Below are 14885 nucleotides of genomic sequence, written 5' to 3' on the forward strand. Positions count from 1 at the left end.
CCTGCGGCTCTTCTTCCCGCACCTGCAGCTCTTCTTCTTGCACAGCCATCATGGACTGTAGAGGAGAAAGTTCCAAATGTAAATAGAGGAAACAATATCTGCCATGTTTATATTTTAACACGGAGGCAAATGCTTTTGCATATCATATCACTATCAGCCAGTAATGCAAGAGAAAACGAAACAAGAATAGGGCTCTGCAAGGGCTGTTCCAGAGCCCTTGCAACTTGAAGAAGATAATGAAGGGCATTTCATGCAGGTAAGAAGTGTCTCCTCAGTGTTACCAACCCAATTTCTGAAAGAAAAAAGATGGTAAAATACTTAACTCCCAGCCACGTGTGGTGGCTCACGCATGTAATTCCAGCACTTTGGGAGGCTAAGGTGGGTGGATCACCTGAGGTTGAGAGCTCGAGACCAGCCTGACCAACATGGAAAAACTCTGTCTCTACTAAAAATAAAAAATTAGCTGGGCATGGTGGTGCATGCCTATAGTCCCAGCAACTCGAAAGCCTGAAGCACAAGAATCACTTGAACCCTAGAGCTAGAAGTTGCAGTGAGCTGAGACTGCACATAGCACTCCAGCATGGTGGCTCACACCTGTAATCCCAACACTCTGGGAGGCCGAGGCGGGCAGATCAACTGAGGTTGGGAGTTCAAGACCAGCCTGACCAACATGGAGAAACTCCATCTCTACTAAAAATACAAAATTACCTTGGCATGGTGGTGCATGTCTGTAATCCCAGCCACTCGGGAGGCTGAGACAGGAGAATTGCTTGAACCCAGGAGGCAGAGGTTGCAGTGAGCCGAGGTCGCGCCACTGCACTCCAGCCTGGTGCCTGGTGACGGAGTGAGACTCTGTCTCAAAAAAATAAATAAATAAATAAATAAATAAATAAATAAACTTATCTCGGCATAACATTATCTTCAAATTCATCATCTGCATTTCTAATAGGAGATTTTCTTTTAGCTCTTTCGCTTGTGCTCACCAGACAAGGTTTGATAGCAACTATTTGTCACCAGCACAGATGAACCAATTCAAGGAGAGCAATAAACAGGACTATTAAGTTCCCCCAAAGAAAGTCCTTAGAATAAAATATCTCCTCTGGTTGCCACAAGAGTAAGACAATGGTCCATTATATAAAATTCCAATCTAATAAATGATTAAATTTAATGTTGTCTGTTTTCCAAATGTTTTATTTTGTTCAGGCTCTGTTGTGGTGACCAGGGATTGGAAAATGACTGCAAAGAGGCTCTGCGGAACCTGGGGAGGTAAGAAACGTATTCTAAGAGGGGACTGAGGTGATGGCTGCAAAATTCTTTTTTTTTTTTTAATATGTATATATTTTTTAAAGACGAGGTTTCACCATGTTGGTCAGGCTGTTCTTGAACTCTTGACCTCAGGTGATCCACCCACCTTGGCCTCCAAAGTGCTTGGATTACAGGCGTGAGCCACCACGCCCGGCCGATGGCTGCAAAATTCATAATCTACTTAAATTATTCAATTCTACATTTGCGATTAGTGACTGTCATTACAAGTAACTTGTTAAATGAAATTTCTGGTTTCTGGCCGGGCGCGGTGGCTCACGCCTGTAATCCCAGCACTTTGGGAGGCCGAGACGGTTGGATCACGAGGTCAAGAGAGTGAGACCATCCTGGCCAACATGGAGAAACCCGGTCTCTATTAAAAATACAAAAATATTAGCCGGATGTGGTGGCACGCGCCTGGAGTCCCAGCTACAAGGGAGGCTGAAGCGGAGGAATCACTTGAACCAAAGAGAGGGAGGTTGCAGGGAGCCAGGATTGCGCCACTGCACTCCAGCCTCGTGAGAGAGCAAGAATCCGTTGAAAATCAATCAATCAAACAATCAATTCATCAACAAATGCGAGACAGCCTCTAAATCATTATATAGATAGTTAAGGAAATGAATAAATGCAAGCCTGCACACAAATACATAAGTATATAAATAAATGTAGCCAGCCTGGGTTTAAATAAATAAATGAGTAAATGTGAGCCTGCCTCTAAATAATTACATAGTTACACAGATAAATACATAAATCCAAGCCTGCCTCCAAATATATAAATAATTGCTACCTGCTTCTCCATAAGTACATAAGTAAATAAATAAATAAATGTAAGTCTGCCTCTAAATAAATCGATAGATAGATACATAAATCAATAAATAAATAGCCCCACTTGGAGACTCATGCTTTTAATCCCCCATCAACTGGAAGCCTGAGGAGGGTATATTACCTGAGGTCAGGACATCGAGACCAGTCTGGCCAAGATGGCGAAAGAAACCCTGTCTCTATTTAAAAAATAATAAGGTGAAAATAATTAATTAAAAAAAAAAAATATATATATATATATATATATGTATATACACAAATAAATAAATGCAAGATGGTCTGCCTGCCTCTAAGTAAACAAATAAATAAGTAAGTAAATAAATAAAGGCAGGGTGCAGTGGCTCACGCCTGTAATCCCAGCACTTTTGGAGGCCGAGACAGGCAGATGACGAGGTCAAGAGATCGAGACCATTCTGGCCAACATGGTGAAACCTCGTCTCTACTAAAAATAGAAAAATATTAGCCAGGAGTGGTGGCACGTGCCTGTGGTCCCAGCTACTCGGGAGGCTGAGGCAGAAGAATTGCTTGAACCCAGGAGGTGGAGGCTGCAGTGAGCCAAGACTGCACAACTGCACTCCAGCCTGGTGACAGAGAAGACTCCGTTTTAAATAAATAAGTAAATAAATAATAAATAAATGCGAGCCTGCATCTAAGTTAATAAATGCAAGCCTGCCTCTAAATCATTAAACAGATAGATAAGTAAATAAACAAATGCAAGGCTGCACACTAATACATATGTATATAAATAAAGGTTGCGAGCCTGGGTCTAAATAAATAAATGAGTAAATGTCAGGCTGCCTCTAAATAATTAGATAGCTAGATAGATAAATACATCAATCCAAGCCTGCCTCAAAATACACAAATAAAGTAAATAAATATAGAAATAACTAAATGCCACCTGCTTCTCCGTAAGTATGTCAGTAAATAAATAAATAAATGCAAGTTTGCCTCTAAATAAATCGATTCATACATAGATAAAGAAATCAATAAATAAATAGCCCTGCTTGGTGGCTCATGCTTTTAATCCCCCGCCCATTTGGAGCCTGAGCTGGGCATATCACCTAAGGTGAGGACATTGAGACCAGCCTGGCAAAGGTTCTCTTTAAAAAGAAAACCCTGTCTCTATTTAAAAAAAGTAGTAAGACAAAAATAATGAAATAAATAAATATAGATTTATATATATAAATAAATGCAAGACGGCATGCCTGCCACTAAGTAAATAAATAAGTAATTCAGTAAATAAATAAACAAAGGTGGGTGCAGTGGCTAAAGTCTGTAATCCCAGCACCTTGGGAAGCCAAGTCGGGCGGATCACCTGAGGTCGGGAGTTCAAGACCTGACTGACCAACATGGTGAAACCCTGTCTTCAAAAAACAATAAAAAAAAGAAAAAGAAAAAAAAGGAAATAAGTAAATAAATGCAAGAGTGCCTCTAAATCACTATAGTTAAGAAAATGAATAAATGTAAGCCTGCACACAAATACATAAGTATAAAAATAATGTTGTGAGCCTAAGTCTGAATAAAATAAATGAGTAAACGTGAGCCTGCCTCTAAATAATTAGATAGCTAGCTAGATAAATACATAAATCCAAGCCTGCCTCCAAATATAAAAATAAATAAATAAGTAAATTCGACCTGCTTCCCCATAAATACATCAGCAAACAAATAAATAATGCAAGTCTGCGTCTAAATAAATCAATTAATAGATAGATAAATAAATCCATAAATAAGCAGCCCCACTTGGTGGCTCATGTTTCTAATCCCCCACCCACTGGGAGCCTGAGCCGGCTATATCACCTGAGGTCAGGACATCGAGATCAGCCTGGCCAAGATGGTGAAAGAATCCCTATCTCTATTTAAAAAAACAATAAGGTGAAAATTATTAAATAAATAAATAAAAATATAAATACATAAATGCAAGACAGCCTGCCAGCCTCTAAGTAAATAAATCAGTAATTAGGCAAATAAATAAAGAAAGGCTGGGCGAGATGGCTCAGTCCTGTAATCCCAGCACTTTGGAAGGCCGAGATGGGCGGATCGCAAAGTCAAGAGATCGAGACCATCCTGGCCGACATGGTGAAACCCTGTCTCCACTAAAAATACAAAAATATTAGCCAGGCACGGTGGCACTCGCCTGCGATCCCAGATACTCTGGAGGCTGAGGAGGAAGAATCGCTTGAACTCAGGAGGCGGAGGTTGCAGTAAGCCAAAATTGGGCCAGTGCACTCCAGCCTGGTGACAGAGCAAGACTCCCTCTAAGATAAATAAACAAACAAACAAATTATAAATGAGTAAATAAATGCAAGACTGCCTCTAAATCATTATACAGACAGTTAAGAAAATGAATAAAAGCAAGCCTGCACACAAATACATAAGTATAAAAACAATATTGTGAGCCTGGGTCTAAATTAAGTAAATAAATAAATAAAGGCCGGGTGCAGCGGCTAAAGCCTGTAATCCCAGCACCTTGCTGGGTCACGAGGTCAAGAGATCAAGACCATCCTGGCCGACATGGTGAAACCCCATCTCTACTAAAAATACAAAAATATTAGCCAGGCGCGGTGGCACTCGCCTGTGGTCCCAGATACTCCGGAGGCTAAGGAGGAAGAATCGCTTGAACCCAGGAGGCGGAGGCTGCAGTAAGCCAAGATTGGGCCAGTGCACTCCAGCCTGGTGACAGAGCAAGACTCTGTCTAAAATAAATAAAGAAATTGGCCCGGCGCAGTGGCTCCCACCTGTAATCCAAACACTTTGGAGGCCAAGGCGGGCGGATCACCTGAGGTCCGGAGTTCAAGACCTGACTGACCAACATGGTGAAACCCCGTCTTTAAAAATAAGAAAAAGAAAAAAAGAAAATAAAAAGCAAATAAGTAAATAAACAAATAAGTAAATAAATGCAAGACTGCCTCTAAATCATTATAGTTAGGAAAATGAATAAATGCAAGCCTGCACACAAATACGTAAGTATAAAAATAATGTTGTGAGCCTGGGTCTAAATAAAATAAACGAGTAAACATGAGCCCGCCTCTAAATAATTAGATAGCTAGACAGATAAATACATAAATCTGAGCCTGCCTCCAAATATATAATTAGCCCCGCTTCTCCATAAGTACATCAGCAAATAAATAAATAAATGCAAGTCTGCCTCTAAGTAAATCAATTAATTGATAGATAAATAAATCCATAAATAAGCAGCCCCACTTGGTGTCTCCTGTTTCTAATCCCTCGCCCATTGGGAGCCTGAGCTGGCTATATCACCGGAGGTCATGACATCGAGACCAGCCTGGCCAAGATGGTGAAAGAAACCCTGTCTCTATTTAAAATATAATAAGGTGAAAATAATTAAATAAATAAACACATATATATATACACACACATATATATATAAATGTCAGATGGCCTGCCTACCTCTAAGTAAATAAATAAATAAGTAAGTAAATAAAGAAAAGTAAGTAAGTAAAGAAAGGCCGGGTGTGGTGGCTCATGCCTGTAATCCCAGCACTTTGAGGGGCCGAGACAGGCAGATCACGAGGTCAAGAGGTCAAGACCATTCTGGCCAACATGGTGAAACCTCGTCCCTACTAAAAATACAAAATTATTAGCCAGGCCTGTTGGCACACACCTGTGGTCCCAGCTACTCGGGAGGCTGAGGCGGAAGAATCGCTTGAACCCAGGAGGCGGAAGTTGCAGTGAGCCAAGATTGCACAAAAGCACTCCAGCCTGGTGACACAGCAAGACTCTGTCTAAAATCAATCAATCAATCAATCAATCAATCAATCAGAGCCTGCATCTATGTAAATAAATGCAAGCCTGCCTCTAAATCATTATACAGATAGGTAAGTAAATGAATAAATGCAAGGCTGCACACTAATACGTAAGTATATAAATAAATGTTGCAAGCCTGGGTCTAAACAAATAAATGAGTAAATGTGAGCCTGACTCTAAATAATTAGATAGCTAGATAGATAAATACAGAAATCCAAGCCTGCCTCCAAATATATACATAATTAAATGCCACCTGCTTCTTCATAAGTATGTCAATAAATAAATGCAAGTCTGCCTCTAAATATAACAATTAATAGATAGATACATAAATCAATAAATAAATAGCCCCCCTTGGGGGCTCATGCTTTTAATCCCCCACCAATTGGGAGCCTGAGCCGGGTATATCACCTGAGGTCAGTACATCGATACCAGCCTGGCCAAGATGGTGAAAGAAACCCTGTCTCTATTTTAAAAACAATAAGGTGAAAATAATTAAATAAATATATATATATATATAAATAAATAAATGCAAGATGGCCTGCCTGCTTGTAAGTAAATAAATAAGTAAGTAAGTAAATAAAGGCTGGGCTCAGTGGTTCCCGCCTGTAATCCCATCACTTTGGGAGGCCAAGACAGGCGGATCACAAGGTCAAGAGATTGAGACCATTCTGGTCAACATGGTGAAACGTCGTCTCTACTAAAAATACAAAAATACTAGCCAGGCATGGTGGCAAACACCTGTGGTCTCAACTGCTCGGGAGGCTGAGGCGGAAGTATCGCTTGAACCCAGGAGGCAGACGTTGCAGTGAGCCAAGATTGCACAACTGCACTCCAGCCTGGTGACAGAGCAAGACTCCGTCTAAAACAAATCAATCAATCAATAAATAAATCCGAGCCTGCATCTAAGTAAATCAATGCAAGTCAGTCTCTAAATCATTATATCGATAGATAAGTAAATAAATAAATGCAAGGCTGCACACTAATACATAAGTATATAAATAAATGTTGCGAGCCTGGGTCTAAATAAATAAATGAGTAAATGTCAGGCTGTCTCTAAATAATTAGATAGCTAGATAAATACATCATTCCAAGCCTGCTTCAAAATATATAAATAAATAAATAAGTAAATAAATATAGAAATAACTAAATGCAATCTGCTTCTCCATAATACGTCAGTAAATAAATAAATAAATGCAAGCTTGCCTTTAAATAAATTGATTGGTAGACAGATAAATAAATCAATAAATAAATAGCCCCGCTTGATGGCTCATGATTTTAATCCCCTGCCCATTTGGAGCCTGAGCCAGGTACATCACCTGAGGTCAGGACATAGAGACCAACCTGGCCAAGATGGTGAAAGGAACCCCGTCTCTATTTAAGAAAATAGTAAGGTGAAAATGATTAAATAAATAAATATAGATTTATATAAATTAATAAATGCAACACGGCCTGCCTGCCAACTAAGTAAATAAATAAATAAATAAAGGCCGGGTGCAGTGGCTAAAACCTGTAATCCCAGCACCTTGAGAGGCTAAGATGCGCAGATCACGAGGTCAAGAGATCGAGACCATCCTGGCCGACATGGTGAAACCCCATCTCTACTAAAAATACAAAAATGTTAGCCAGGCACAGTGGCACTCGCCTGTGCTCCCAGATACTCCAGAGGTTGAGGAAGAAGAATCGCTTGAACCCAGAGGGTGGAGGTCACAATAAGCCAAGACTGGGCCAGTGCACTCCAGCCTGGTGACAGAGCAAGACTCCCTCCAAAATAAATAAATAAGTAAGTAAATACATGCGAGACTGCCTCTAAAGTATTATACAGATAGTTAAGAAAATGAATAAATGCAAGCCTGCACACAAACACGTAAGTATAAAAATCATGTTGTGAGCCTGGGTCTAAATAAAACAAATGAGTAAATGTGAGCCTGCCTCTAAATAATTAGATAGCTAGATAGATAAATACATAAATCCAAGCCTGCCTCCAAATATATAAATAAATAAATAAATAAGTAAATTCGACCTGCTTCTCCATAAGTACATCAGCAAATAAATAAATAAATAAACGCAAGTCTCCCTCTAAATAGATCGATTAATAGATAGGTAAATAAATCAGTAACTAAGCAACCCCTCTGGTGGCTCATGTTTTTAATGCCCCGCCCATTGGGAGCCTGAGCCGGCTATATTACCTGAGGTCAGGACATCAAGACCAGCCTGGCCAAGATGGTGAAAGAATCCCTGTCTCTATTTAAAAAAATAATAAGATGAAAATAATTAAATAAATAAATAAAAATATAAATAAATAAAAGCAAGCCGGCCTTCCTGCCTCTAAGGAAATAAATCAATAATTATGTAAATAAATAAATAAAGGCCGGGCGAGATGGCTCAGTCCTGTAATCCCAGCACTTTGGGAGGCCGAGATGGTTGGATCACGAGGTCAAGAGATTGAGACCATTCTGTCCAACATGGAGAAACCCAGTCTAAAAATACAAAAATATTAGCTGGGTGTGGTGGCACGCACCTGGGTTCCCAGCTACAAGGGAGGCCGAGGCGGAAGAATCGCTTGAACCGCTTTGGAGGAGGTTGCAGTGAGCCAGGATTGTGCCACTGCACTCCAGTCTGGTGAGAGCAAGAATCTGTCTAAAATTAATCAATCAATCAATCAATCCATCAAGAAATGCGAGACAGCCTCTAAATCATTATATACATAGTTAAGAAAATGAATAAATGCAAGCCTGCATAAATCCAAGCCTGTCTCAAAATATACAAATAAATAAGTAAATAAATATAAATACAAACGTTAGCCAGGCATGGTGGCATGGCCCTGTAATCCCAGCTACTGAGGAGGCTGAGACAGGAGAATCACTTGAACCTGGGAGGCAGTGGTTGCAGTAAGCCGAGATTGTGCCACCAGTTTCCAGCGTCGGCAAAATAGCAAGACTCCATCTCAAAAAAACCCCAAACTTATCCGGAACCTCTGTCTCTATTTCTAATAAATTGCTTTTCTGAAAAAAAAAAAAAAAGTCACAAAATCAACTGGTCCTATCATACCTTACGTCTGCCTTCATTTTCCTGGTACAAAGAAAACATTGTTAAAGCCCAACAATAAATTAGAAAACTGCTGAATAGTAAAAAATAAATGAAAAGGCACTAAAGAAGATGGCTGATCATTAGCAGCTCAGGCTCGTAGCTCCCAGTGAAAGCACAGAGAACGAGAGGACGCCACACTTTCAGACGAGTTTTTGTTGCTCATGGACCAAGAGATTCCCAGCAGAGGAGCCCCACGGGTAGCCAGGGCGACTCTTGTGGCCGGCGCGGCGGTTTTGCTCACACCTCAGCGCAGTAGTTCTTGGTGTAGAGTCCGGAGATTCCCGGGCAGAAAAGCACCATCAATCTTAACACCGCTGTTTTGGCCGGCGCAGTGGATTGCTTAGATTTTGGCGCTGGAAATCAACAAGTTGGACGTCCACTCAGAGACCTAGTTAGAAAGTCGGTAATTACAAAGACGACAGAGGGATAAATACATAATGAAGGGAAGAAATCAGCCTAAAAAGGCAGAGAATACTCAAAATCAGAATGCCTCTCCCTCTACAGGGGATCACAATTCCTCATCAGTTAATGGAACAAGGATTAATGGAGAACGAGTGTGTTCCAATAACAGAAGCAGGTTTCAAAAGGTGCGTGATAAGAAACTTCTGTGAATTAAAAGAACTTGTTCTAACCCAATGCAAAGAAACTAAGAACCTTGAAAGAAGATTTGATGAAATGTTAACGAGAATGGACAATTTAGAGAGGAATATAAGTGAATTGATGGAGCTGAAAAACACAACACGAGAACTTCACGAAGTATGCACAAGTTTAAACAGTCGAATTGATCAAGCAGAAGAAAGGATATCAGATGTCGAGGACCAGCTTAGTGAAATGAAACGAGAAGACAAGAATGGAGAAAAAAGGATAAAAAGGAATGAGCAAAGTCTCCAGGAAATATGGGACTATGTGAAAAGACCTAATTTACGTTTGATAGGAGTACCTGAATGTGATGAAGAGAATGAATCCAAGTTGGAAAATACTCTTCAGGATATCATTCAGGAAAACTTTTCCAACCTAGCAAGGCAGGGTAATATTCAACTTATTCAATTTTCATCTTATTATTTTTTTAAATAGAGACAGGGATTCTTTCACCATCTTGGCCAGGCTGGTCTTGATGTCCTGACCTCAGGTAATATAGCCGGCTCAGGCTCCCAATGGGCGGGGCATTAAAAACATGAGCCACCAGAGGGGTTGCTTAGTTATTGATTTATTTATCTAATATTCAACGCCAGGTAATACAGAGACCACCACAAAGATATTCTTCAAGAAGACCAACCCCAAGGCACATAATCGCCAGATTTATTAGGGTTGAAATGAAGGAGAAAATACTAAGGGCAGCCAGAGAGAAAGGTCAGGTTACCCACAAAGGGAAACCTATCAGACTTACAGCAGATCTCTCAGCAGAAATCCCACAAGCCAGAAAAGAGTGGGGGCCAATATTTAACATCCTTAAAGAAAAGAACTTTCAACCCAGAATTTCATATCCAGCCAAACTAAGCTTTACAAACGAAGGAAAAATTAAATCTTTTGCAAACAAACAGGCACTTAGAGACTTCGCCACCACCAGGCCTGCTTTACAAGAGCTTCTGAAAGAAGCACTATATATAAAGGAACAACCAATATCAGCCTTTCCAAAAATATATCAAAAAGCAAAGAGCATTAATACAATGAAAAGTTTACACCAACTAATGGGCAACATACAGCTAGCATCAAATGGCAGTATTAAACTTACATAAATTCTAATTGGATAAAAAGCCAAAACCCATGGGTATGCTGCATCCAGACCCATCTCACATGCAACGATACACAAAGACTCAAAACAAAGAGGAGGAGGAAGATTTACCAACCAAACAAGAGAGTAAAAATAAACAAATAAATAAAATGCAAGAGATGCAATTCTCGCCTCTGATAAAGTAGACTTTAAAGCAACAAAGATCAAAAGAGGCAAAGAAGGACATTACATAATGGCAAAAGGATCAATGTAACAAGAAGAGCTAACAATTCTATAGATCAACAAGACAGAAAATTAACAAGGACATCCAGGACTTGAACTCAGACCCGGAACAAGTAAACTTCATAAACATTTACAGAACTCTCCACTTCAAATACACAAAATATACATTACCACCTCACACCTATTCCAAAAGTGACTACATAATTGGAAGTAAATCACTCCTCAGTAATCACATAGCATTTCATAGGTTTAAATGAAATATTGGTTGGCTGCTTGTTTGTTATTTTCTTCCCTTATTCCTTCCTGTCTACATCATTAAGTATAATTATTGGTATAAAAGAGGTTTTCAATACCCATTACTAAACTGCATTCTAGCCTGGGCAAGAAAGCAATACTCCCATTCTCTCTCTCTCTTTCTCTTCCTTTTTCTTCCTCTTCTTCATTCTTTTTTTCTTTCTTCAAAAAAAAAAAAAAGAAAAAGAAAAAGAAACATGGCCCTGTCAACACTTTAATTTGAGCCATGTTAGACCTAATTTCAGACTTCTGATCTCTAGAACTATAAAATCATAAGTCTGTGTTTTTTTAGCCACTGTTTGTGATAATTTGTTAGAGAAGCAACAGGAAACTAACACATTCCTGCTGCATCCTTGATCTGGATTTCTTCTTCCTTCTACTCCATCTATCCAAAATCCACCCAGGCTTAATACAATCTTTAGGTGTATTGGGTGCTTATCATATGCAAAACATCTGGCTAGATACCAGTAGATAAAGAATGCAAGATACAAAGATGAACAAGAGACCTGCTCCCAACTTCAAAAGAGCTCCAAGTCTGGGGCAAGGGAGGCAAAAAAAAAAAAGGTGCTAAAATAGAAGGCAAAATGAGGAAAAGAAATGAAAGGAATATAAAATGATCCAGAGAGGTATCATATATATGAACAAAAATCAAGAGGTAGAACAAAATGTATTCATCATGATGGCTCTCGGTGGTCTCAGGGTGATATTAGCCATCCGAATTAATATATTTTCTTCAATGATATTAAATAAATATCAGTGCCCTTTATAGCCCGACTTTTTTTTTTTTTTTTTTAGGAGACGGAGTTTCGCTCTTGTTACCCAGGCTGGAGTGCAATGGCGCGATCTCGGCTCACCGCAACCTCCACCTCCTGGGTTAAGGCAATTCTCCTGCCTCAGCCTCCTGAGTAGCTGGGATTACAGGCACGTGCCACCATGCCCAGCTAATTTTTTGTATTTTCAGTAGAGACGGGGTTTCGCCGTGTTGACCAAGATGGTCTCGATCTCTTGACCTCGTGATCCACCCGCCTCGGCCTCCCAAAGTGCTGGGATTACAGGCGTGAGCCACCGCGCCCGGCTTTTTTTTTTTTTTTTTGGAGACAGACAGTCTCTCTGTCACCAGGCTGGAGCGCAGTGGCGCGATCTTGTCTCACTGCAACCTCCGCCTCCTGGGTTCAAGTGATTCTCTTGCCTCAGCCTTCCAAGTAGCTGGGACTACCTGCGCACACTACCATGCCCTGCGAATTTTTGTATTTTCGGTAGAGATAGGGTGTAGCCTTACTTTTATAATAGAACAGCCTTTAATAGGACATGGATCACAAAAGGAAAGGAACACACATTGAGTGCTGACTATATGCAAGGCATTGTTTTAGACACCAAAGCGCTGTTCTCATTTAATCTCTGCAATCACTGTGTGAAACAGGCACTATTCCTGACTTAAGATTTTGACACTGAGGCTCAGAGCAATCCATAAAACAAATGACGACATGGGTAGCCCCAGTAATTGTCCCTGTTTTTTATCCCCTGTTCAGTATCATAAGCATCTACACTTCAGGAATAAAAAAAGGCATAAAAAGAACACAATAGTTAAACAAATAAAAATTTCAACAAAGAATAAAAGGAAAAAATAGCCATTCTCTTACCTCTCTGGATGGGCATGGAACTTCACCAGACTGCTAGAGAGCTGTCTCTTTGCCTCTAAGTCCTCACTGAGCTGACTCTGTTCATCTACTAGTCCTTCTAGCATCAGCAGCAACTGAGGAAAGAAGAGAGAAGAAGCAATACACAAATGGCACAGTGAGACATGAAGCCACAGTTCATCCTGAGAAACAAGAAAATGCATTAGCATGTACTATGACTTAAAAAGCCCGCTATCTTAGTTTTAAGTTTTTGATAGTATTTTATAGTTTTCCCAAGAAGCAAGAAAATGCATTAGCATGTACTATGACTTAAAAAGTCCGCTATCTTAGTACTTAAGCTTTTGATAGTTTTGTATAGTTTTCAAATCAATGTCATATTCACTATCTTTTTAATCTTTAAAACCCTGTAAGGTGGAATTCAAACATGGGAGCAAAAAGAAGAAAAAGGAGAGAGAACCTGGAAGCTCAGGAAAGCAGCTAAGAGAAAGGAGTAAGAGGGAAACGGGACAGGCAAGAGGGAAACATATATAATAGGAGTTATCAGTATTCTTCATTCATTCAATAAATATTTATTGAGCACCTTCTATGGGAAAGACTCTGTTCCAGATTCTAAGGGAAAGCCTACTATCTAGTGGAGGAAAAAAACATTCATTAATCATAGACGTGTGCCATTGTGAGTGTAATAGTGCTATAAAGATAACAAGCTATGACAATGTATAACCAACAGAGAGCTGTTTAAAGTAGAGCTGAAAGCCTGAGTAGTTAGTGAGAGAGATGCTAATGGAGACAGGGAGTACAGGCAAATAAGTCTGTTGGAAAAGAAAGGTTAAACGGGGCTGTAGCTATAAAGTTGGGGCAAAGGCAGGGGTTTCTTTCTCTTTTTTTAGACTGGGAGAGATGTGAACATGGTTAAATGCAGATAGAGGAGAAAGATTCAGTTGAGAGGGAGATGACTTAGGTATGAGTGTGAGGGATAACTATTGCTATGTGTCCAAAAGAACTGCTGCTCTTTACAGAACCACACGTCAGAAAGAGGCATCTATAGCTGCTACCGATCAAAGTAGGAAACTTTAGAGCAGTTTCCCGATGAAATACCATTTATGAAAAACCAATACCATGGTTTATTTCACAGTAGAAAAACAAGGTTTGTGCCGGGTGTGGTGGTATGCACCTGCAGCTCCAGCTACTCAGGAGGCTGAGGCAGGAAGATGCCTTGAGCCCCAGAGTTTGAGGCTGCAGTGAGCCATGGTCGTACCACTGCACTCGAGCTTGGGTGACACAGTGAGACTCCGTGTGTGTGTGTGTGTGTGTGTGTGTGTGTGCGCGCGTAGAGAGAGAGAGACATTGAGAGTGAGAGTGTGAGAGTGAGAGAGTGAGAGTGAGAGAGTGAGAGAGAGAGAGAGAGAGTGAGAGTCTATATTCCAGTGACTTACCTGTTGTCTTTGGTTTCCTCAAATTTCTTGACCTAGGATTCTACTGAAGCAACTGTTTCCCAAAGAAGTAATACTTTCTGGGTCAGGCGTTCCACAGCTGATATGTCTTCAGGATAACCAGTTGTATTTGCAGGTCCTAGAAGTCAAAAAGTAAGTGTAAACATGAAAATAGTAATAAAAGTATTATTCAGTTGACAAGCAGAGAACAAATGTTCTTGAGACAGTCCGCCTATACTTTCAAGTGGGATATTGATAAGCACTGGGCAAGGGATTCAATGTGTGCATAGTGTCTGAAGATGCCCTACAGGTAATCTGAGATGTGAACATTTCCAATGATCTGTAAAAAGTTTTGAAGGACCTTTATGAGGTCTTCATTAATCTGTATTTTCCTGGTGAGAGGCCCCATATCAGCAGCCTGCACCTGCGGCTCCTCTTCCGCACTTGCGGCTCCTCTGCACCTGCGGCTCTTCTTCCGCACCTGTGGCTCCTCTTCCCGAACCTGCGGCTCCTCTTCCGCACCTGCGGCTCTTCCTCTTGCACCTGTGGCTCTTCTTCCACACCTGCGGCTCTTCTTCCTGCACCTGCGGCTCT

At 40.4% G+C, this 14885-nt stretch overlaps 1 long non-coding RNA gene across 1 annotated transcript; it reads right to left on the minus strand.

Annotated features, from left to right (window-relative positions):
* Nucleotides 1-4: 4 nt before the first annotated feature.
* On the minus strand, nt 5-14884 carry LOC135272260 (uncharacterized). The gene is made up of 4 exons (XR_010340365.1): nt 14773-14884; nt 14295-14430; nt 12865-12977; nt 5-55 (listed from the first exon to the last, which is right to left on the minus strand). It is a non-coding gene; the product is annotated as an uncharacterized LOC135272260 (long non-coding RNA).
* Between the last annotated feature and the right edge of the window lies 1 nt (nt 14885).

This window comes from Aotus nancymaae, unplaced genomic scaffold (assembly GCF_030222135.1).
Source record: "Aotus nancymaae isolate 86718 unplaced genomic scaffold, 86718_ANA_hifiasm-v0.15.2.pri h1tg000108l, whole genome shotgun sequence".
Classification (NCBI taxonomy): Eukaryota; Metazoa; Chordata; class Mammalia; order Primates; family Aotidae; genus Aotus; species Aotus nancymaae.